At 41.6% G+C, this 24,529-nt stretch overlaps 1 protein-coding gene across 1 annotated transcript in view; it reads left to right on the top strand.

The window, feature by feature from the left end:
• The first annotated feature begins 1,425 nt into the window (after positions 1–1,425).
• The window catches only part of HYDIN (HYDIN axonemal central pair apparatus protein), a 477,232-nt gene continuing 454,128 nt past the window's right edge, over positions 1,426–24,529 (top strand). Inside the window, exon 1 of the mRNA XM_060172033.1 lies at positions 1,426–1,493. The gene's annotated coding sequence lies outside the window, so the exon portion shown is untranslated. The remainder of the gene's footprint in view (positions 1,494–24,529) is intronic.

Here is a 24,529-nt window from a genome sequence, read left to right as displayed (position 1 = left end):
CAATATTTATTAATCCCCAATGTGATAGTTTTAGGAGGTGGGGCCCTTGGAGTTGATTGAGTAATGGAACACCACACAAGATTAGGATTAGTTGCCATGTTTAAAAAATCCCCAGAGGGTGGGGTAGATAGCATAATGGTTATGCAAAGAGAGTCTGTTGTCTGAGACTCCAAAGACCCAGGTTCAATCCTCCAAGCCACCATAAACCACAACTGAGCAGTGCTCTAGGAAATGAAGAAGAGGAGGAAGAGGAGGAAGAGGAGGAGGAGGAGGGGGAGGGGAGGAGGAGGGGAGGGGGAGGGGGAGGAGGGAGGAGGAAAGAAAACAAGAAAAAGATTTCTGGAAATTTCACCTCTTCTGCCATTTCCTCTATGTAAAGACACAATGAGAGGACAGGTTCCACAAACCAAGAAGATCTTAGACTTTCCAACCTTCAGAACACTGTGAAACAAATGTCTACTAGTTAAGTCACCTAGTCCATGCTATTTTTGCTGCAACAAAGATACCCAACCTCTGCTTAAACTTCAGTTCTCCATTCTTATAATTAGTAGGTTTTGACTGAGAACCCAATAGGCACTAATTCTTAGATACTGAGCATAACCACTGTACTCTCTGTTCTTATGGAACTCAGTTAGTCTCTCTCTTTCTGAGTAATAAGGTCTTGCACAGGCATGATTTCAACACTCCAAGCTACTTTTTCATTCATACAAAACACCTCTAAAGAACTAGGGTCGGTGGCTGGGAAAGGTTGCCTTTGGGGAGAGAGGGTTTCTGAAAAATTCTTGATGGTTCAAGCCCCTGTCCCCTACTAGCATGGGCGGGCGGGCGGTGTGTGTGTGTGGGTGTGGGGGGGGTAAGGTTCATGTGTGGTGAAGAAGTGTTGCAGGTATCTTTCTCTCACCCTCCCACTTCCTTCTCAATTTCCTTTGTGTTGGTCACCCTCCACCCTAAAAAAAGAAAAGTCGCTAGGAATAGTGGACTCATCCTGCAGGCACCAAAGCCCCAGAAATGACCCTGGTGACAAATGAAGAGTAAAAGGAGACAGAGGGAGGGAGAGGAAAAGGGAGAAGGGGAGAGAAGGGGGGGGGGAAGTGGAGACAGAGAGAGGGAGAGGGGGAGAAAGGGAGGGCGAAAAGGAGAGGGAAGGGGAGGGGAAGGGGGCAAGGGAGGGGAGGAATAAGGGGATAAGAGGGGGAGAAGGAGGGGAGACGGGGAGAGAGGGAAAGGGAAGGAGAGGGAGAGGGGAAAGGAGAGGGAGAGGTAGAGGGAGAGAGAGAAGAAGTAAAAGAACATCGGGAAAACGAATTTTCCCGCTAAATCTCGCGCAGCCTGAAGGTTGCTATGGACGCTAGCCCTGGCCAATCATGGCGCGACTTGCTTGGCTCGTGGCGCTCCGTGGTTGCTGTGGCAACACGGGGCAACAGCCCGGACGCCTGGCGATGCGTGAGGCGAGCGGTGGCTGCGGCGTACGCGGAGACAGGGCCCGGGCGTCTGTGAGTTAGACTCAGAGGTCTCAGCGGGGCGCAGGGGGCGCGGAGTGAACCGGAATGGGGGGTTTGGGGATGACGGGCGTCGCAAGTCCTAAAGATGAACGTGGGGTCACAGTGCGGGGTTGGGCGGTGGGGGAGGCGTGGGAACCGGCCTGGGCAACTCCTCCACTTGCTCCAGTCTTTTCGCTTCGGAAGTTCCGCACGTTTTCTGGACGCCCCCCTCACCCCGCCCCAAGTTCTCTTGGCGGCTTCTCCCCACCGTCCCCTCTAGCCCCCCCACACAACCTTTTGCCATTGAAACAGCCGAACTTCCAAAGTTGCTGCGGAGCTGCCCCAGTCTCACAGTTAGCGGGGCGGAAGCACAGGGGGCCCGGGGTCATCCCGCCTCTGATTTAGGATCAGCCTTGAAGCCGTGGACAAGATTTTTTTTTTAATTTTCTCTCCAGGAAAGTGGGGTGTCACGCCCCCATATATTTTCCCTATTCTACCCCAGAATGATACACACTCAGATGTACCTGGCCCACACATCCTAACCTACAGTCGCAGCAGTGCGGTCAGGTGACCTGAGACTCACCTCTGAGGTTGAGGGAGCACCCTGCGAGGAGCCAATGAGCGGCCCTATAACATTCTTCACCTGCCCAGGTGCTGGGTGTCCATTGCTCTGGGTGAGCTCACCTGGACGGACGCCTTGGGTGTCTTGCTCCCTACTTTTAGACGGTCTTTGTTCTTGTCATTTCAGAACCCTTGAACCACTTGAACAACTTATTTTATCAGGATGATTCCTTCTCATTCTCTTTTTTCTTTACTCCTTGAAGTAATTTAGGTCCTACTTCATGACTAGTAGGAACCTAGGTATTTTTAGGGAAGAAAAAAAAAGTAAGGCAGGAAATTAATGTCCTTATTGGATTTATGCAGTGTGTTCAAAGTTTACCCTTTTTATTTCAGAATTAGATGCTCAGTAAGAAAGAAAAAATACCAAGCCATTAGAAATCTTTAGTTATGAGGACATCTAAATACATTAATAAATTCTACTTAAAGACTTTTATTTGTCATAACAAACTAGTATAAGAATAAAATTTGAGGAGTCGGGTGGTGGTGCACCTGGTTGAGCGCACATGTTACAATGTGCAAGGTGGTGGGTTCAAGCCCCCAGTCCCTACCTGTAGGGGAAAGCTTTGTGAGTGGTGAAGCAGTGCTGCAGGTGTCTCTCTGTCTCTCTCCGTCATTATGTCCCCTTCTCTCTCGATTTCTGACTGTCTATCCAATAAAAAAAGATAATTAAAAATTTTTTAAAGAATAAAATTTGATTCAACTAAGTATGAATGTTGTTGAAATACTGTTGCCCCCATTAATGCTCTTCCTCCTCCTCCTTATCTCCTCCTCCTCCTCCTTCTACTTCTTCAAGATTTATTTTCACGAGAGAATAAGAGGGAAGGGGGAGAGATTGCAGAGCAGAGCATTTCTTAGTTCTGGCATAGGGTGGTGCTGGGTATTGAACCTAGGACCTGTGGAACTTCAGATCTACTGGACTACTGCTGTGGTATTTCCCTGACCTTCTGGGGTCTTACTGTGGTGATTATACATGCTCTACATATATGCCAAACATCTGATATTATCAGTCTTTTAAAATTTTGTCATTTTGATGGGAAAGTGATGGTTATTGCTTTATTTTATGATTTATGTTTACCTGTTACCAGTGAGGCAGAACAATTGTGATAATTGACTATTGATAATCTCCCTTCTGTGAATTTTCTTGTCTTATCTTACCCAAACTTCAAAAAAAAAAAAAAAAGAGCTTGTGCCTTTTCTGTTATTTGTAGGACTAGTGTACATATTTTGGATGTTATGTCTTGATACAATTTAAACTTATATTCTCCCTATATACTTTTATCTAGTTTTTAAAATCAGGCTTATTGACTATATGATTTACTTATAGTAAAATCCACCATGGTTGGTGTACAGGTCCATGAATTTTGAAACACATATAGTCATGTAGTCACCACCATAATAAATACTGTATATAAAATGATCTTATTATCCCAGAAACTTCCTGTGTGTGATCCCCCACCATCTTTCCTGCAGCTTCTGACAATGATCTGATTTTTATTTTTATTCTCCTATCATATAAATGAATTAATAAAATATAGAACACTTTTGCCTATAACCGGTTTTTTAGCATACTTTTTTGAGATTTATCCATGTTTCCATATTCCATTTTACTGCTGAATGCTACTTAATTGAATGGTCGTGTCACCAATTAATGGATAATTGGACCATAATAGCTCACTTGGATAGTGTGCTGCTTTGCTATGCACATAACCTAGGTATGAACCTGGGCCCCACCACATTGAAGGAAGCTTCAGTGCTATGGCCTGTCTCTCTATCTCTATTAAGTAAAATAATTCATGGGTAACTGTTAGTTCTAATAAGTGGTATTGTGAATGAATAAAACTTCTATAAACATTCAGAAACAGGACTTTGTATCAACATATGTTACTAATTTATAAGTACCAGGGAGTGAGATTGCTAGTTTCTATGGTAGTTTAATTTTCTTTAATTTTGGCAATTTTTAATTAAATATTTTAATTCATGATTTAATATTGATTTACAAAATTATGAGATAGAAGAGGTATAATTACACACTGTTCCTACCACCAGAGTTCAGTGTCTCCATCCCCTCCATTGGAAACTGCAATAGTTCTCCCAAGGTCACAGATATGGGTTGACTTATTTCTATAACTATCTATACATATTTATATATTTTTTCCATTTTTTTTCTGTGGTACTGCTTTTCCTTTCTAAGTCACACCTATACCTACTAGTCCTTCCCTTTTCTCTCTGGGTCCTGTTGGAATTGGAGTTTAGAGTCTTGTGGTCATCTTCCCTTAACCTTTCTCCCTCTTGTTTTAGGGGGTGTGGAAGGTTGAAGTTTGGCTTCTGTAATTGCTTCTCTGCTGGACAAGAATTTTGGCAGGTTGATCCATAACCCCACTTGTTTTTGTCTTTCTCTAGTGGAATAGGGTTCTAGAGGGGTGAGGTTCCAGGACACATTGGTGAGGTCCTCTACCAAGGGAGTTGAGTGGCTGAAAGGTAACAACAGAAAGCAGGACAAAATTTTTAATAAACAAAAAACAAAAGGTAGGAATAGAACTGATGAAAATAGGGAGCTTAGGGTAGAAAGGAGCTAGGAAGTCTATTTTAGATATGGGTTTTGGGAGGCATTGTAGTCATGCCATCTTGTGGGCAATGTTAGAGGACAGGGGTCTAAATGGTTTTGGGGATTCCTGTGAAAGAAACACATGCAAATCCGCTTCCCATGGTTAGCAGGCGGTCTGATTCTTTTCCAAAAGCCATCAAGGGGGTCCTTCTATCTAACCTTGAGGGCTGGAAGAGAGAGCAGTGTCTGCCAATGGAGAATGATTGGGGGCTGGTTCGAATTTTTATAAATATTAAAAGAGGTTTAATGTAGTTAGTGCCTAGCCAAGTGAATGTTGGGGGGATGTATCCCCCCTTTTTTCTTTATTTAATTTGGCCTTACGTGTTTGGTGGGCCTTCTCAACAATAGTTTGTCCTTGGGGGTTGTAAGGGATGTCTGTGGTATGGGTGATGTTTTAAAGGGAACAAAATCTTTAAATTGTTGGCTGACAAAGGCAAGCCTATAGTGGCAAAACAAGATATATTAGTTAAGTGTAGGGGAGTCGGGCGGTAGCGCAGTGGGTTAAGTGCAGGTGGCACAAAGCGCAAGGACTGGAGTAAGGACCCCAGTTTGAGCACCCGGCTCCCCACCTGCAGGGGAGTCACTTCACAGGTGGTGAAGCAGGTCTGCAGGTATCTATCTTTCCTCCTCTCCCCCACCTCTCGCCTGTCTAACAATGACGATATCAATAACAACAATAATAACCACAAGAACAACAAAAAAACAAGGGCAACAAAAGGGAAAATAAAATATATATATATATATTAGTTAAGTGTAGAAAAATAATGTGAATATTGTTGTTAATTTACATAAGACTTTCCCGGATCCCCCTCCCATGTCTCCCGCGGAGAGTGGCAACTCTAACTTGGAAAACAGCCCCATGTTGGGTGCCAGGTTCCAGGCTAGTGTGGTGGTGCCTCTTCCTGGGCACATACTCTCTGGGTTGGAGAGAACTCGACCAAAGCCAGCCTGGACTGCTACTCACTCAGCCACGTGAGGGAGATGACTCATGAACAGAGCTGGTGTCAATGAGGCCATTCAATTTGATTCTTTATTGATCAGCGAGCAAAGGCTTTTAAAGGTTGGACTTGTAAGTGGCAAGTTGGAAACGGAAATGGCTAGGAAAGGGGTGGAGAAAGGCAAAAGGGGCTGGAAAGGTAGGAACTTCCTTAGCAACTATTGTGAGGGTTTTAACTGGTAGGATTAATAATACCCTGCAAGCAGGGAGGTTTTTGAGGGTAGAAAGATCAAAAGAATGGAATGGGTGGAGATCTTTCAGGCAAAACAATGATTATGTAGATAATAAGGGAGCAGGCCATAGTATCAGGAATGTAGGGTGCTTTTTGAGCCAGGGAGTCTGATAAGATGAGGTAAACCTTTGGGGTTACTCTTGTCCCTCCTTGTTCAACCTCTCAGTAGGGAAAGCGACTGACAGGATAGACCCACTCCTCAGGTCAAGCCCTGCCAAGTTCTACCACATCCTCACATTTTCCTGACAGGGAAGATGGTGTCACAGTTGAGAATACAACTAGAAAGTTGGATTAGGGCAGAGAGTAGCTCTGCTCCAGACTGATCTCCACAGGGGTTGGACCAATTTACATTCTTTTGTCCCCACAACCTCTCCAGCAGTTGTTGCTGCTGCCTTTTCTGATGTATGATATTCTCACAGGGGTGAGGTGGTATCTCATTGTTGTCAGTACTTTAATTTTATGAGAAATTGCCAAGATGTTTTCCAAAATGTTCTTACTATTTTGCCTTTCTGCTGGCATAACATGAATGTTTACTTAAAATTTTAATTTTAGTTACTCTTGTAGTTATATAGTTCTAGCTCATTCTATTAAAAATATATTTTTAATTTATTTGGAGAGACAGATAAATTGAGAGGGAAGTGGTGATAGGGAGAAAAGAGACAACTTAGTACTGCTCCACCACTTGTGAAACTTTCCCTCTGCAGGTGGGGACCAGAGACCTGAACCCATGTCTTTTCACATTTTAACATGTGTGTTCTCTTTATTTATGGACACTGAGATTTGGTTTTCCTATAACTTTCTTATTGTTGTTTTTTTTGTTTGTTGGTTTTTAGATCTTTTTTATTTGGTGCTTTTTTTAAATTTAAACTTCTTTTTAACTGAAAAGAGGCAGAGAGAAACCAAGAAACGGGGCTGGGTGGTGGCACATCTGGTTGAGCATACATGTTACAATACACAAGGCCTCAGGTTTGAGACTCCAGTCTCCACATGCAGGGGGAAGTTCTGCAAGTAGTGAAGCAGTGTTGCAGGTGTCTCTGTGTCTCTCTCCATATCTCCCCCTTCCCTCTCGATTTCTGGCTGTCTTTAGTCAATAAATATAGTTTTAATTTTTTTTTAATTTAAGAAAGGATTAATTAACAAAACCATAAGGTAGGAGGGGTACAACTCCACACAGTTCCCACCACCCAATCTCCATAACCCACCCCCTCCCATGATAGCTTTCCCATTCTCTAGCCCTCTGGGAGATCCAGGGTTGTTGAGGGTTGCAGAAGGTAGAAGGTCTGGCTTCTGTAATTGCTTCCCCGCTGAACATGGGCGTTGACTGGTCAGTCCATACTCCCAGTCTGCCTCTCTCTTTCCCTAGTAAGGTGTGTCTCTGGGGAAGCCGAGCTCCAGGACACATTGGTGCGGTCTTCAATCCAGGGAAGCCTGGCCAGCATCCTGGTGGCATCAGGAACCTGGTGATTGAAAAGAGAGTTAACATACAAAGCCAAACAATTTGTTGAGCAATCATGGATACCAAGCTTGGAATAGTGGAGAGGAGGTGTTAGGGAGGTACTCACTGCAAACTCTAGTGTACTTCTGTTTTCAGGTATATATTTTGCAGTAGTTTATGGATACGTGTGAACATAAGCTCTCTCTCACAGAAACTAGTATATATCTAGGTTATGGGACTTTGTTAGAAAGTGAACTACCTGAGTTGAAATTAGAGTGTACTATAAAAGGAAAGGTCTCACACGAGTAATGAAGCTGAAGGGTTGTCATTCCACACATGAAGTCTCTGGACACAGTCTGAGGTGAAGCATGTTGAGGTGGCAGTCGTTGTGTTGGTTAGGTTGTGACTGGCAGATGCAATATTATTTGGTATGGATTGGGAGAGGTATATGGGAAAGTGGGCCCTATCCAAGGGTTCCAGGACTGGGGGAAGTAGGGGCTCTATAGTGGAGATGTGAGGTTCCTGCTGTCTTAGGGTTCAAAAAGACAATCGACCGTTAATGTTATCATCACATTATTTGGTAACTGGGTTAACTTTGAAAAGTCCTTTTGTTATGGTTTGCTGTACAGTATCCAGTATCTTGTATATAGCTGTGCTATTGGATGCTTCTAATGTACTTGGTCTAGGCTTTTGAGATAGTCCGCATATCAAATACACAGACTATATATTAAAAAGATTCAGTTTGTGTTTTGAAAAACTTTGAGACATACAATTGATTTTCCCCCTCTCATATTAATTAAATACTGATTTATATGTCTACATTTTGCTAGGAGTGTACATAAACACCATTCCCACCACCAAAAGACTGTGACCCATCCCTTCCACCCAATCCCACCCCCCACTGGCCCAGGAAGCTGCATGTCTACCCCTCACCACAGGGTTTTTACTTTGGTGCCCTACTTACAATTTGATCAGGTCCTGCTTTTAGTTTCCCTTTCAGATCTTCTTACTCAACTATTGTTGATGAGTGGGATCATCCCATACTCATCTTTATCTTTCTGACTTAGTTCACTTAACATAATTCCTTCTAGCTCTGTCCAAGATGGGTCAGAGAAGGTGGGTTCATTGTTCTTGATAGCTGCATAGTATTCCATTGTGTATATATACCACAGCTTTCTCAGCCACTCATCTGTTGTTGGGCACCTGGGTTGCTTCCAGGTTTTAGCTATTATGAATTGTGCTGCTAGGAACATAGGAGTACACACCTCTTTTTGGTTGGGTGTTATGGAGTCCTTGGGGTATAACCCCAGGAGAGGAATTACTGGATCATATGGAAGGTCCATGTCTAGCCTTCTGAGAGTTTTCCAGACTGCTCTCCACAGAGGCTGTACCAATTTACATTCCCACCAACAATGTAAAAGGGTTCCTCTGTCCCCACATCCTCTCCAGCATTTGTTGCTGCTGTCCTTTTTGATGTATGCCATTCTTACAGGAGTGAGGTGGTATCTTAGTGTTGTCTTAATTTGCATTTCTCTGACAATCAGTGACCTAGAGCAGTTTTTCATATGTTTGTTAGCCGTTTGGATCTCCTCTGAGGTGAATGTTTTGTTCATATCCTCTGCCCAGTTTTGGATGGGGTCATTTGCTTTTTTGGTGCTAAGTTTGCTGAGCTCTTTATATATTTTGGTGATTAGTTTCTTGTCTGATGTATGGCATGTGAAGATCTTCTCCCATTCTGTGAGGGGTCTCTCTGTTTGTTTAATAGTTTCTTTGGATGTGCAGAAGCTTTTCAATTTGATGTAGTCCCATTGGTTTGTTTCTGCTTTGGTCTTCCTTGCAATTGGGTTTGATTCATCAAAGATGTCCTTGAGGTGTAGGTGGGAAAGTGTTTTACCAATGTTTTCCTCTAAGTTCTTCTTCTTCTAGCGTTTGCCCTTCTTCCATAGCCAGTCAACAGCATCAGGTTGAGCCTGATGTCTGCTTGTTGCTGGCTTTGAAAGTGACTGGGATCCATGTGGATTCAGTCGGCTAGGAAGGATCGTCAGTTTCCGCAATAAATGGGTACTCACGGGATGCACCACGAGAAGGTCGATCCAATGCATCCCTTCCTCTTAAGTATTTGATTGTTTCTGGTCTGACATCTAGGTCTTTGATCCATTTGGAGTTGATTTTTGTTTCTGGTGAGATAAAGTGGTTCAGTTTCATTCTTCTGCATGTTACAACCCAGTTTCCCCAGCACCATTTATTGAAGAGAGCCTCCTTTTTCCATTTAATCCTTTGGGCACCCTTATCAAAGAGTAGATGTCCATAGGTGTGGGGATTTATTTCTGGGCTTTCAATTCTGTTCCACTGGTCTGTGTGCCTATTTTGTTCCAGTACCATGCTTTTTTGATGATGATGGCTTTATAATATAGTTTAAGGTATGGGAGTGTGTTGCCTCCATTTCTGTTTCTTTTCCTCAAGATGGTTTTGGCCATTCTAGGTATTTTCAGGTTCCAGATAAATGATTGTAGTGTTTGTTCTATTCTCTTAAAGAAGCTTGGTGGAACTTGGATGGGTATTGCATTAAATTTGTATATGGCTCTGGGGAGAATATTCATTTTGATGGTATTTATCCTTCCAATCCATGAGCATGGGATATCTTTCCATTTCTTGGTATCAGTTTCTATTTCCTTGAGTAGCGACTCATAGTTTTCAGCATACAAGTCTTTCACTTCTTTGGTCAACTTTATTCCTAGGTATTTGATTGATTTTGCTGAAACAGTAAAAGGGAGTGATTTCTGGATGTCTTTTTCTTCAGATTTAGTGTTTGCATAAAGAAATGCCACTGATTTTTGTACATTGATTTTGTAGCCTGATACCTTGCTATATTGCCTAATAACTTCCAGTAATTTTCTGCTGGATTCTTTAGGTCTTTCTATGTATACTATCATATCATCTGCAAATAGTGAATGCTTGTCTTCTTCCCTTCCAATCTGTATTCCTTTGATTTCTTTCTCTTGCCTGATTGTTATGGCAAGAACTTTCACTACTATGTTGAAGAGTAATGGTGACAGTGGACAGCCTTGTCTAGTCCCCGATCTGAGGGGGAATGCTTTCAGCTTCTGTCTGTTGTGTATGATGTTGGCTGTTGGTTTGCTATATATAGACTGTCTTGAGGAATTTCCCATCTATTCCTATTTTTTGTAGAGTTTTCAGCATGAATGGGTGTTTGATTTTGTCAAAGGCTTTTTCTGCATCTATTGAGATAATCATGTGGTTTTTGGCTTTGCTTTTATTGATATGGTGAATGACATTGATTGACTTATAGATGTTGAACCAGCCTTGCATTCCTGGGATGAATCCCACTTGGTCATGATGAACAATCTTTTTGATATGTTGCTGTATCCGTTTGGCCAATATCTTGTTTTATATTTTGGCATCAATGTTCATCAGAGATATTGGTCTGTAGTTTTCCTTTTTTGTCCTGTTCGTATCAGCTTTTGGTATCAGGGTGATGTTGGCTTCATAGAAGGTGGAAGGGAGTATTCCTGTTTCTTCAATCTTATGGAATAGCTTAAGAAGTATGGGTATTAACTGTTTCCTGAAAGTTTTGTAGAATTCGTTTGTGAAGCCATCTGGTCCAGGACTTTTGTTGTTGGGGAGATTCTTAATAACGGTTTCAATTTCTTTGTCTGTGATTGGTGCATTTAGATTTTGTAGTTCTTCTTGGTTCAGTTTTGGAAGGGCATATGTTTCTAGGAATTGTTCCATTTCTTCCAGATTCTCTAGCTTGGTGGCATATAGTTCTTTATAGAAGTTTCGCAGGATTCTCTGGATTTCTGTGGTGTCAGTTGTGATATCTCCTGCATTGTTTACAATTCTATTAATTTGAGTCTTCTCTCTTTTTTGTTTGGTGAGTCTGGCTAGGGATTTGTCAATTTTGTTTAATCTTTCAAAGAACCAACATTTGGCTTCATTGATCTTTTGTATGGTTCTTTTATTTTCGATGTTGTTTATTTCTGCTCTAACTTTAGTGATTTCTGTCCTTCTGGTTGCTTTAGGGTTCCTTTGTTCCTCTTCCTCTAAGTCCTTGAGGTGTGCAGTAAGGTCGTTCATTTGAGCTTCTTCTTGGTGTTTAATATGTGATTGTATGGCTATAAGTTTCCCTCTCAGTACTGCTTTAGCTGTGTCCCAAATGTTTTGATAGGTTGTATCTTCATTTTCATTAGTTTCCAGGAACATTTGAATTTCCTGCTTGAGTGAGTCTCTGACCCAGTGGTTCTTAAGGAGTATGTTGTTTAGTTTCCAAATTCTGTGTCTTTTAATAATTTTCTGTTTGTTGTTAAATGTTAGTTTTACTCCACTGTGGTCTGAGAAGATACTTGGGATGATTTCAGTGCTCTTGAATTTATTGATGCTGTCTTTGTGGCCTAACATGTGGTCTATCCTTGAGTATGTGTTATGTGGATTTGAAAAGAAGGTGTATTCCAGTTTTTTGGGGTGGAGGAGTCTGAAACTGTCCAAGAGGTCTAGTCTGTCGATCTCTTCATTCAATTCTCTTGTATCTTTATTGGTTCTCTGCTTTGTTGATCTGTCTAAGTGTGAGAGTGGGGTATTGAAGTCTCCCACTATTATTGTATTACTATTGATGTATTTTTGAAATTCTTTCAGTAGATGCTTAATGTATTTAGATGGTCCCTCATTGGGTGCATAGATATTAATAATTGTTAAGTCTTCTTGGCTGATTGATCCTCTAATCATTTTGTAATGTCCTTGCCTCTCTTTTATTACTTTATTTAATTTAAAATCTATCATGTCTGAGATGAGAATGGCTGTTCCTGCCCGTTTTTTGTGGTCTGTTAGCCTGTATGATAGTTTTCCATCCTTCACTTTAAGTCTGTGTTTTTCTTGTTGTGACAGATGGGGTTCTTGCAATCAGCATATGGTTGGATTATGTTTTCTGATCCATCCCCCCACCCTGTGCCTTTTGATGGGTGAGTTTAAGCCATTGACATTTATTGATATTATGGATTTAATGTATTGTAGTGCCATTGTTCAAAAAATAAAATTTGTTTGCTCTGATATATTGCAAGTATTATAGTGATGTTCTTGTTTATAAGAGGTCTTTCAGAACCTCTTTCAGGGCCGGCTTGGTGATGGTTGCCTCGTTTAACTGTTGTTTATCTAAGAAGATTTTGATCCCTCCATCTAGTTTGAATGAAAGTCTAGCAGGATATATTATCCTTGGTTGAAACCCTTTTTCATTCAGGGCTTGATAGATATCTTGCCATTCCCTTCTGGCTTTTAGAGTTTGAGTGGAGAAGTCTGCAGATAATCTTATGGGTTTTCCCTAGTATGTGACTTTTTGTTTCTCTCTTGCAGCCTTTAGGATCCTTTCTTTATCCTTACTTCTTCTCATTGTGACTATGATGTGTCTTGGTGTCTTCAGGTCTGGGTTGATTCTGTTTTGTACTCTCTGCGCTTCTTGAATCTTGATGTCCTTTCTGTTATTCAGGCCTGGGAAGTTTTCTTCTGTTATTTCTTCTAGAATGTTTGTTTCCCTTTCCTCTCTTTCTTCCTCTGGCAGGCCAGTTATACGAATGTTACTTCTTTTGAGATCATCCCATATGTCTCTGTTGTTGTTTACAGTGTCTCTCAATCTCTTTTTAAGCTCTTTCACCTCTTTCTTCATTTTCTCTAACTCATCCTCTGTGTGACTAATTCTGTTTTCTGCTTCTGTTAGTCTGCTTTCCCTTGCCTCAGCTTCTTTCTTCATTTCAGCTATTTCAGCTTTCAGTTCTCTAATTGCCTCAAGATAATCAGTATTTTCCTTGGGGGTCTCAACTGTTGTTTCCCTAATACTGCCATTCCTTTCCTCCAATGTTGTTTTCATTTCTGTGATTAATAAGTTTATTATTGCTTGCATACTTTTCTTATCTATGGTTACTTCTGGCTGATTTGTAGTTTCTTCTGGGCTCTTGTCTTCATTCATTGGAGTAGCAGTTTTATTTGTTTTTGATCTACCCTTTTTTTTGATTTATGTGTTTCTTTTTTTTATGTTCTGTTGTTCCTCAGTTGTTGTGTCTTGAGTACAAGTATCCCTATACTAAATACCTTTATGACAATTGCACTCTCCAACCTCAGGAATTACAGTAGCAACTGAAGCAAGTATTGAAGCAGTTTAATCACTACCAGTTAGCTAAACAATTTCTCCAATCTGTGAAAAAATAGTAACCAAATCCCAGTGATGAAAGAGAAAAGAAAGGATAGCAAGAATAGACAGTTATGCAAATCTACTATCCACTGTATATTCTAGGGGTAACAAGAGGGGAAAGGGAAGTAGAGCAGAGATACACACATAGAGAGTCCACTTTGAGTCAGATTTCTTCCCCAAAATAATTCACAAATTCAGACAGACAAAGAAGAAGGAAGAAGTGTATGACAAGATTAAAAAAAGAGAGAGAGAGAGAGAGAGAGGGAGAGACGAGAGAGAAAAGGGAAAAGATAAGAAAAAGAGCTGTAATTAAATAGCAGTGAAAGGAAATTCCCAAATGTGTATCAGTGAATTCAAAAAAGCACACTGTTTGTTGGTGTGGGGGGTGGGGGCTGTGACTTTGGAAGCTGTACGATTAAGGAAGAAGGGATGACAAGAATGAGAAAAAGAAAAAAAAAGAAAGAAAAAAAGAAAAAGATAAGAAAAAGAACAGTCATAAAATGGCAGTGAAAGGAAAGGGTTTTTTTTAATGTATTTATTTTTAATTATTTAATTAGCTATGCGGGGTGAGGTGGGGGGGTTGGCTACTTAGAAAGAAAAAAGGCCAGAGGTTTCAGAAGGGTATAGACTTAGAATTAATGATACTCCCTGGTGGGACAGGAATTTCGTAAAGAAAAGGACTGGTTATGGGGGGGGGGCGGGAAGGAGGTATGCTTGAAAATTAAAAGGAAGAAAAAAAATTTTTTTCCTTTTTTTTTTTCTCCCCTTTTTTCCCTACTCTAATTCTTAACCCAAATTAAGTTATAGTCACCTCCTTGGTGTTGCCGCTAGGACCCCTTATTGGCTGGCCTGCTAAAGGCAGAAAATCCTACCGTTTCCAGGAGATGTGGTCAGAGCTCAGCCACTAGCAGCTTCTCAGTCCACCATCTTCTGGGAACCCCCCCCCCCGAAGCTTTTTTAAAGGATTTCTCAAAGATGAAAACTAGCTCCAAGTCCTTTTGATCCAATGAGAGCTGTACTCAAGGATGTCCTCGGATCCGCCCTCAGGGTCGCGGTGGTTCCTGGAGACTCCCAACAGGAAGCCCCCAAGCTACAGTGCTCCCTCCAGGTCCTCTGCTGGCCGCCCAGCAGCGCTCTGCAACCGGCGGAGGAGCCGCCTTCCCGGGCCGAGGACAATGCCCGGCCCACCCGCCTTACCCGCTGCAGCCTGGGAAGTCTGGAGCAGTGCGCCCGCTAGTCCACGCCACCTCTACTCTAATTCTTGACCCAAATTAAGTTATAGTCACCTCCTTGGTGTCACCGCTAGGACCCCTTATTGACTGGCCTGCTAAAGGCAGAAAATCCTACCGTTTCCAGAAGATGTGATCAGAGCTCAAGCCACTAGCAGCTTCTTAGTCTGCCATCTTCCGGCAACCCCCCCAGTTTTAATTTTTTTAAGAAATCAAGAGGGGGAGATAGAAAGAGAGAATGAGAGGTACCTGTAGCTTTGCTTCCCTGCTCATAAAGCCTCCACACCTGCAGGTGGAGACTAGGGGCTTGAACCTGAGTCCTTGCACATGATAACATGTGCACACAACTGAGTGGGCCACAGCCTGGCCCTCCTATAACTTTCATGTGTCACAAAATATTTTTAGAGGAGATATTCATTTGCAAATATGAAAGCCATTGTTAGTCAGTGGGCCATATAAAAGCAGATGACAAGGACAGCAATAATAACAATAATAACAACGACAACAACAAAAAATGTGTGTTCTACTGGGTGCACCTCTGCCTGCCCCCCTAGTTCATTCTTCATTTTAAATTTTATTTTCTGTGGTATCTCATTCTGTTTATAATTTGCATTTGCTTAATGACTAGTGATGTTTAACAATTGCCTTATTTGTTCTATTTCTCTTTTTAAAATAAATATTTATTTTCCCTTTTGTTGCCCTTTTTTATTGTTGTTGTTGCAGTTATTATTGATGTCATCATTTAGATAGGACAGAGAGGGATGGTGAGAGGAGGGGAAGACAGAGAAGGGGAGAGAAAGACAGACACCTGCAGACCTGCTTCACTGCCTGTAAAGTGACTCCCCTGTAGTCGGGGGACCTGGGGCTCGAACCGGGATCCTTAGGCAGGTCCCTTGCACTTTGTACCATGTGCACTTAACCAGTTGTGCTACCACTCCTCTACCTGATGGCATTTCTATTCATATCTTTTGTCTATGTATTATGCAGTTGTCTTATAGAATTGTCTTTCAGGGGCCAGGTTGAGCACACATGTTACACTGTGCGAGGCCCTGGTTCAAGGCCCTGGTCTCCACCTGCAGGGGGAAAGCTTTTTGAGTGGTGAAGCAGGTGTCTCTCTGTCTCTCTCCCTCTCTATCTTCTCCTTCCTTCTCAATTTCTGGCTGTCTCTTTCCAGTCAATAAATAAAGATAAAAAAAGAATTGTCTTTCAAAATAAAAAGTTTATTAATTTTGATGAAGCCCAATTTATCATTTTTTCTTTTTGTATTGTGTTTTAGTATCGTGTCTAAAAGCTCTTTGTTTAGCACAAGGTAACAAAACTTCTTGAAGTTTTATGATTTTAGGTCTTTCATATATACCTATGATGAATTTTGAGTTAATTTTGAATATGACAACCATCCTGTTCTAATTCCACTTGTTAGAACCACTTTCTCCCTACTAAATTACCTTAACATCTCTAAATAGCCAGTTGATTGGCTATTATGTGAGGATCTGTTTGATCAGTAGGATAGACATTTTGTGTAAAATAAACAAATAGACAAATAGACTGGCCACAGTTAATTAATTGGTTTTTTTTTTTTTTTTGCATTCAGGGTTATCTCTGGAGCATGGTGCCTGTACCATGAATCCACTGCTCCTGGAGACTATTCCCCTCCACTTTTTTTTGTTGCCCTTGTTGTTTATTGTTACTGTTATCATTACTGTTGTTAGTAGTTTTGTTATTATTGTTGTTGTTGTATAGGACAGAGAGAAATGGAGAGAGGAGGAGAAGACAGAGGGGGGGAGAGAAAGATAGACACCTGCAGACCTGCTTCACCACCTATGAAGCTACCCCTCTGCAGGTGGGGAGCTGGAGACTCAAACCGAAATCCTGAGGACAGTCCCTGTGCTTCACACCATGTGTGCTTAACCCACTGTGCTACCACCTGGTGCTTATAATTAATTAATTTGATAGAAACAGAAAAGCAGAGAGACTGAGAGGGAGTGAAAGAGACCATAGCACCAAAACTTTCTTCAGTGTGGTGGGTTCTGGGTTTGTATCTGGGTTGTACACATGGCAAAACAGCATACCATCCAAGTGAGCTATTTTACTGGTCTGACCACTATATATATATATATTTTTTTTTTAAACTTTATTTATTGGATAGAGATAGCCAGAAATCGAGAGGGAAGTTGGAGATAGATACCTGAACACTACTTTACCACTTGCAAAGCTTTCCCACTGCAGTTGGGGAGCCAGGGGCTCAGACCCTGGTCCTTGTACATTGTAACGTGCCCTCAAGCAGGAGTGCCACCACCTGGCCCCCACTACACACACACACACACACACACACACCACACACACCACACACACCACACACACACACACACATACACCACACACACACACACACACATATATATAGAGAGAGAGGGAGAGTTTTCCTTTTCAATATTAGGCAAATAGGAGACTCTGGTAATCGTAAATCTAATTTGGAATTGAACTGTGTCCTTGCTGTGTTGTAGGCTTTTATTGATTGATTGATTGATGATCAACTAGAACTTAGTATAAGAGGGGTACAGTTCCACACAGTTCCCACCACCAGAGTTCCGTATCCCATCCCCTCCATAGGAAGCTTTTCTGTTCTTTATCCCTTTGGCAACATGGACCCAGGATCATTACAGGGTGCAGAAGGTGGAAGGTCTGGCTTCTGTAATTGCTTCTCCACTGAACATAGGTGTTGGCAGGTCGATCCATACTTCAGCCTGTTTCTATCTTTCCTCAGTGGGGAAGGGCTCTGGAGAGAGGGGTTCCAGGGTACATTGGTGGGGTCATCTGTCCAGTGAAGTCGGGTTGGTGTCATGGTAGCATCTGCAACTTGGTGGCTAAAAAGTATTAAGATACAAAGCAGAAAAAAATTGTCTAATAATCAGGAACCTAAAGGTTCAAAATATAGCAGGTGAGATTTGGGGTCTCCATTTTGGAAAAAAGCTAGGAAGTCTATTCTAGGTATATTCCACGGAGCCCATGACTTTACCAGTTTTTGCCTGAGCCCAACAGCTAACATGCAGGTAGGCAAAATAATATTGTCTGAGATGGTGTCAGAGGTGGAAATAGAACTAGAAAGCTGGATCAGGGAAGAGAGTAGTTCCCAAATATGGGAAAAGTATATAAATATTTTTAACTGTACCCCCCCCCCCCATCGGTTTGATCTGGAGCCCTTATTCAGCACAGAAGCCTGTGTAACTCTGCCTTCCTGTAGGTCTGAGCTCACATTCTGTAGTCATAGCTAGGACCATCTAGGCTACACTCTTTACAGGACCCATCTTCCTAGAGTGGCAGAGTATGTTGACCCAACCTCCCTTCGGAGAATGGGGCAGTCCCTTTATTATTATTATTTTTAATAAGAGCATTGCTCAGCTCTAGTTTATGGTGGTGCTGTGGATTAAATCTTTGGAGCTCCAGGCTTGAGAGTCTCTTTGCCTAATTTCTATGCTATGTGCACCTGCCCCCTCCACTTTTTTCATTCAATTTCAGAATCCTCCACTTCTCAGCAGCCTGCCCATAGGAAAATCTCACCATGACTTTTCACATATTTTTGTTTTAATATTTGTTTATTTGGTAATAGGAGAGATGGAGAAAGAGAGAACCAGAGCATCATTCTGACACATGAGATGATGGGGCTTGAATGAGGGACTTCATGTTTTAGAGTCCAAGACTTTATCTACTGTGCCACCTCCTGGGCCCTGGTGATGATCTTTTTAGATTCTAGTCAGTCACACCAGATTCATAACCATAAAAAATTCTGAACTTTCTTTTATATCTTTTTTTTTTTTTTTTTTTTTATTTAAATTTTTAATTTAAGAAAGGATTAGTGAACAAAGGCATAAGGTAGGAGGGGTACAACTCCACACAATTCCCACCACCCAATCCCCATAACCCACCCTCTCCCATGATAGCCTTCCCATTCTCTAGCCCTCTGGGAGCATGGACCCAGGGTCGTTGAGGGTTGCAGAAGGTAGAAGGTCTGGCTTCTGTAATTGCTTCCCTGCTGAACATGGGTGTTGACTGGTCGGTCCATACTCCCAGTCTGCCTCTCTCTTTCCCTAGTCAGGTGTGTCTCTGGGGAAGCTGAGCTCCAGGACACATTGGTGGGGTCCTCAATCCAGGGAAGCCTAGCCAGCATCCTGGTGGCATCTGGAACCTGGTGATTGAAAAGAGAGTTAACATACGAAGCCAATCAATTTGTTGAGCAAACATGGATCCCAAGATTGGAATAGTGGAGAGGAAGTGTTGGGGAGGTACTCACTGCAAATTCTAGTGTAATCCTGCTTTCAGGTATATATTTTGCAGTAGTTTATGGATACGTGTGCACATACGCTCTCTCTCACAGAAACTGGTGTATGTCTAGGTTATGGGACTTTGTTAGAAAGTGAACTACCTGAGATGAAATTAGAGTGTACTATAAAAGGAAAGGCCTCACCCGAGTAATGAAGCTGAAGGGTTGTCATTCCACACGTGAAGTCTCTGGATACACTCTGAGGTGAAGCATGTTGAGATGGCAATCGTTGCTTTGGTTAGGTTGTGATCGGCGGATGCAATATTATTTGGTATGGATTGGGAGAAGCATACGGGAAAGTGAGCCCTATCCAAGGGTGCCAGGACTGGGGGAAGTAGGGGCTCTATAGTGAAGATGTGAGGTTCCTGCTGTCTTAGGGTTCAAAAAGACAATCAATAGTTAATATTACCCACACATTATTTGTTAATTGGGTTAACTTTGAAAAGTCCCTTTGTTATGGTTTGCTGTACAGTACCCAGTATCTTGTATATAGCTGTGCTATTGGAAGCTTCTAATCTACTTGGTCTAGGCTTTTGAGAGAGTCCGCATATCAAATACGTAGCCTATCTATTAAAAAGATTCAGTTTGTCTTTTGAGAACCTTTGAGACATACAATTGATTTCCCCCTCTCATATTAATTAACTACTGATTTATATGTCTACATTTTGCTAGGAGTGTACATAAACACCATTCCCATCACCAAAGGACCGTGACACATCCCTCCCGCCCATTCCCACCCCCCACTGGCCCAGGAAGCTACATGTCTACCCCTCACCACTGGGTTTTTACTTTGGTGCCCTACTTACAATTTGATCAGGTCCTGCTTTTAGTTTCCCTTTCAAATCTTCTAAGTCAGCTTCTGTTGATGAGTGGGATCATCCCATACTCATCTTTAACTTTCTGACTTAGTCCACTTAACATAATTCCTTCTAGCTCTGTCCAAGATGGGTCAGAGAAGGTGAGTTCATTGTTCTTGATAGCTGCATAGTATTCCATTGTGTATATATACCACAGCTTTCTCAGCCATTGAAAGCCCAGAAGTAAATCCCAACACCTATGGGCATCTAATCTTTGATAAGGGGGCCCAAAGGATTAAATGGAAGAAGGAGGCTCTCTTCAATAAATGGTGCTGGGAAAACTGGGTTGAAACATGCAGAAGAATGAAATTGAACCACTTTATCTCACCAGAAACAAAAATCAACTCCAAATGGATCAAAGACCTAGATGTCAGACCAGAAACAATCAAATACTTAGAGGAAAACATTGGTAAAACACTTTCCCATCTACACCTCAAGGATATCTTTGATGAATCAAACCCAATTGCAAGGAAGACCAAAGCAGAAACAAACCAATGGGACTACATCAAATTGAAAAGCTTCTGCACATCCAAAGAAACTATTAAACAAACAGAGAGACCCCTCACAGAATGGGAGAAGATCTTCACATGCCAGACATCAGACAAGAAACTAATCACCAAAATATATAAAGAGCTCAGCAAACTTAGCCGCAAAAAAGCAAATGACCCCATCCAAAAATGGGTAGAGGAAATGAACAAAACACTCACCACAGAGGAGATCCAAAAGGCTAACAAACATATGAAAAACTGCTCTAGGTCACTGATTGTCAGGGAAATGCAAATTAAGACAACACTAAGATACCACCTCACTCCTGTAAGAATGGCATACATCAAAAAGGACAGCAGCAACAAATGCTGGAGAGGATGTGGGGACAGAGGAACCCTTTTACATTGCTGGTGGGAATGTAAATTGGTACAGCCTCTGTGGAGAGCAGTCTGGAAAACCCTCAGAAGGCTAGACATGGACCTTCCATATGACCCAATAATTCCTCTCCTGGGGTTATACCCCAAGGACTCCATAACACCCAACCAAAAAGAGGTGTGTACTCCTATGTTCATAGCAGCACAATTCATAATAGCTAAAACCTGGAAGCAACCCAGGTGCCCAACAACAGATGAATGGCTTTCTTTTATATCTTAGGAATTTCTTGGCCTCTTCCAGGCTTTATCCCCTAACTTTGCCCAGAAGTAGCAAATGCCCCTAGAGATAATGGTCAGTGATTTCAATGAGAATGGACTCTTCTCTTCCTGAAATTCTTCTAGTCCATGTTTCTTCTGGAACTTTCCAATAGCTTAAATGATGTGATTTTTGAAATATATGATTTCTAGTTATTGAAGCAGTTGCAAGGGCCCCTCACTACAAGTACACACATTCTACTTAGGATTCAGGTAGGATTAGGAGTTCTATTTATTGGGTTTTGATTTTATATACAGATTTTTCCTATAGTATGTTTATACTGGTTCTCATTTATGATGCTTTTCCCACTGTTTTAGTTCACTTTTTTATTTTGATTGTGAGCTGTTTATTTTCCTTTGAAAATTACAGGATATTCTTTGATGACTAACATGTAGAAGGCCCCCTCCAGAGAGGATTTATATTTGCTTCTGCCAGGTGCCCCAAGGCACTGCCAATCCAGGCTCATTTTAAAGTAAAATAAAGTGGTTCTTGGAACTTACCCCAAAATGATACTTGTAAGGCGTTGTTTTATTTTACTTACTGTGTATAAAACAAACTCAGAATTATTTGGGCAAAGACACAACTCTGACTTATATTTGAGAATGATTCATGAAGTCACAAAGTAAAGAGACAGTTATTCATTATTAGTGCTATAGTTAAAAATAGTTTTGAAATTGTTCAAATTTGGAGCTGGGCAATTTTGCACCCAGATAAGTGCACATAGTACTAAAGGCAAGGACAGTGCAAAGATCCAGGTTTAAGCTCTCCCCACTCCCCATCTGCAGGGGGGTTGCTTCACAAGTGGTGAGGTAGGTCTGCAGGTGTCTATCTTTCTTTCTCCCTTTTTGTCTTCCCCTCTTCTGTCAATTTCTGTCTGTCCTATCAAATAAAATGAAAAAAAAAAATGGCTGCCAGGAGCAGTGGATTTGTAGTGCTGGCACCGAGCCTCAGCGATAACCCTGGAGGCAAAAGAAAAAGAAATTGTTCAAATTAACAGCAAAACTTTTTTTATTAGTGATTTACCAGAGCCTTCCAAAATGGTAAGACTTTAGGGGAGTTGCACAACCGCTGTATATGGTCAGTGTAAGTCACCACACTTAAATTGTCTGGCTTTCAGATTCTATGTGTACGTTTATCTTTTGGGGGACAGTATATCTTTCATTTGGGTTCCCAGTGATACCCAAACCTTATTGATTAAAGATCACTAGGTTAGGATTATTGTTTTTTGGAACACTATGAATGATCATAAGCTTGATAAATACTTTGATATCATCGTTAAAAGTGAAGGAGCAGCTGTTTCCTGAGAGAAGTTTCTTCCTCTCAAATGTTTTTTTTTTTCAAAATCTTTTTCCTTGTTGACACTGCACAGACACTTAACATGTTGACTTTTCATATAAAATGCCTTGTAAGGAGGATAGAAACTTGGAATAAAGCAAGTATAATTTTAAGATCCTGGCTAGACAGATGCAGATTGACATATCACAAAATACCTCTATTGTAATTTAATTTGAAAAAAATTGTGTAGCCAGTCTTTTTATTTATTTGAGAATTTCAAGTACTTTCTTTTTTCTTTTTTTTTCTTTTTTTATTTATTTAAGAAAGGATTAATTAACAAAACCATAGGGTAGGAGGGGTACAAATCCACACAATTCCCACCACCCAATCTCCATATCCCACCCCCTCCCATGATAGCTTTCCCATTCTCCATCCCTCTGGGAGCATGGACCTAGGGTCATTGTGGGTTGCAGAAGGTAGAAGGTCTGGCTTCTGTAATTGCTTCCCCGCTGAACATGGGCGTTGACTGGTCGGTCCATACTCCCAGTCTGCCTCTCTCTTTCCCTAGTAGGGTGTGTCTCTGGGGAAGCGGAGTTCCAGGACATATTGGTGGGGTCTTCAATCCAGGGAAGCCTGGCCAGCATCCTGATGGCATCTGGAACCTGGTGACTGAAAAGAGAGTTAACATACGAAGCCAAACAAATTATTGAGCAATCATGGACCGAAAGCTTGGAATAGTGGAGAGGAAGTGTTAGGGAGGTACTCACTGCAAACTCTAGTGTACTTCTGTTTTCAGGTATATATTTTGCAGTAGTTTATAGATACGTGTGAAGATATGCTCTCTCTCACAGAAACTGGTGTATATCTAGGTTTTGGGACTTTGTTAGAAAGTGAACCACCTGAGATGAAATTAGAGTGTACTATAAAAGGAAAGGTCTCACCCGAGTAATGAAGCTGAAGGGTTGTCATTCCACACATGAAGTCTCTGGACACAGTCTGAAGTGAAGCATGTTGAGGTGGCAATCGTTGCATTGGTTAGGTTGTGATTGGCGGATGCAATATTATTTGATATGGATTGGGAGAGGCATACAGGAAAGTGGGCCCTATCCAAGGGTTCCAGGACTGGGGGAAGTAGGGGCTCTATAGTGGAGATGTGAGGTTCCTGCTGTCTTAGGGTTCAAAAAGACAATCGATCGTTAATGTTATCATCACATTATTTGGTAATTGGGTTAACTTTGAAAAGTCCTTTTGTTATGGTTTGCTGTACAGTACCCAGTATCTTGTATATAGCTGTGCTATTGGATGCTTCTGATCTTCTACTTGGTCTAGGCTTTTGAGAGAGTCCGCATATCAAGTACTTTAATTCATTGATTTTTTTAAAAGTCATATTTATCTCTTGTGGTAGTATGGAAGAAGAGTGGGCTTTTTGAAAAATACCCTGTACTTGATTTAAAGGCTTGTTAGAAAGTAGACGATCATGTTAAAGTTGTAATCCGTGTCTGAAAATGAATACCAATTCATAGGCGCCTCCTAGATGAGCTCTCTGCTTTCTCATATGCAAAGTGCATCTTACCTTGCTCCCTTCCACAGAAAGGGAAGCTGTGGTGCTATGGTGTTGTTCTGTCCCTCTGTCCCTCTGTCCCTCTGTCTCTCTCTCTCTGTCTGAAAAAGCCACCCCAGATGGTGACGACCTGGTAACAAAACAAAAATCAAAAACAAAAACAGGGTCAGGTGTAGCACAGTGCGAAGCGCGAGGACCAGTGTAAGGATCCTGGTTCGAGTCCCCACCTGCAGGGGGGTCGCCTCACAGGCAGTGAAGCAGGTCTGCAGGTGTCTGTCTTTCTCTCCTTCTCTCTGTCTCCCCTCCTCTTACAGTTTCTCTCTGTCCTATCTAATGACAACAATAATGACAACAACAAGGGTAGCAACAAGGGCAACAAAATGGAAAAAACAGCCTCCAGGAGCAATGGATTCAGTCATAGTGTGGCATGAGCCCCAGCAATAACCCTGGAGGCAAAAAAAAAAAAAAAAAAAAGGATGTAGACAAACTTAGTTGAAATCCCTTATAATTTTATTGGCAGTTCATCAATTTCCTGTGTTTTATTTT

This window comes from Erinaceus europaeus, chromosome 2 (genome assembly GCF_950295315.1).
Source record: "Erinaceus europaeus chromosome 2, mEriEur2.1, whole genome shotgun sequence".
Taxonomy (NCBI): domain Eukaryota; kingdom Metazoa; phylum Chordata; class Mammalia; order Eulipotyphla; family Erinaceidae; genus Erinaceus; species Erinaceus europaeus.
The sequence above is the reverse complement of the archived record's forward strand: the minus strand, read 5'-3'. Positions and strand labels throughout refer to the sequence as shown.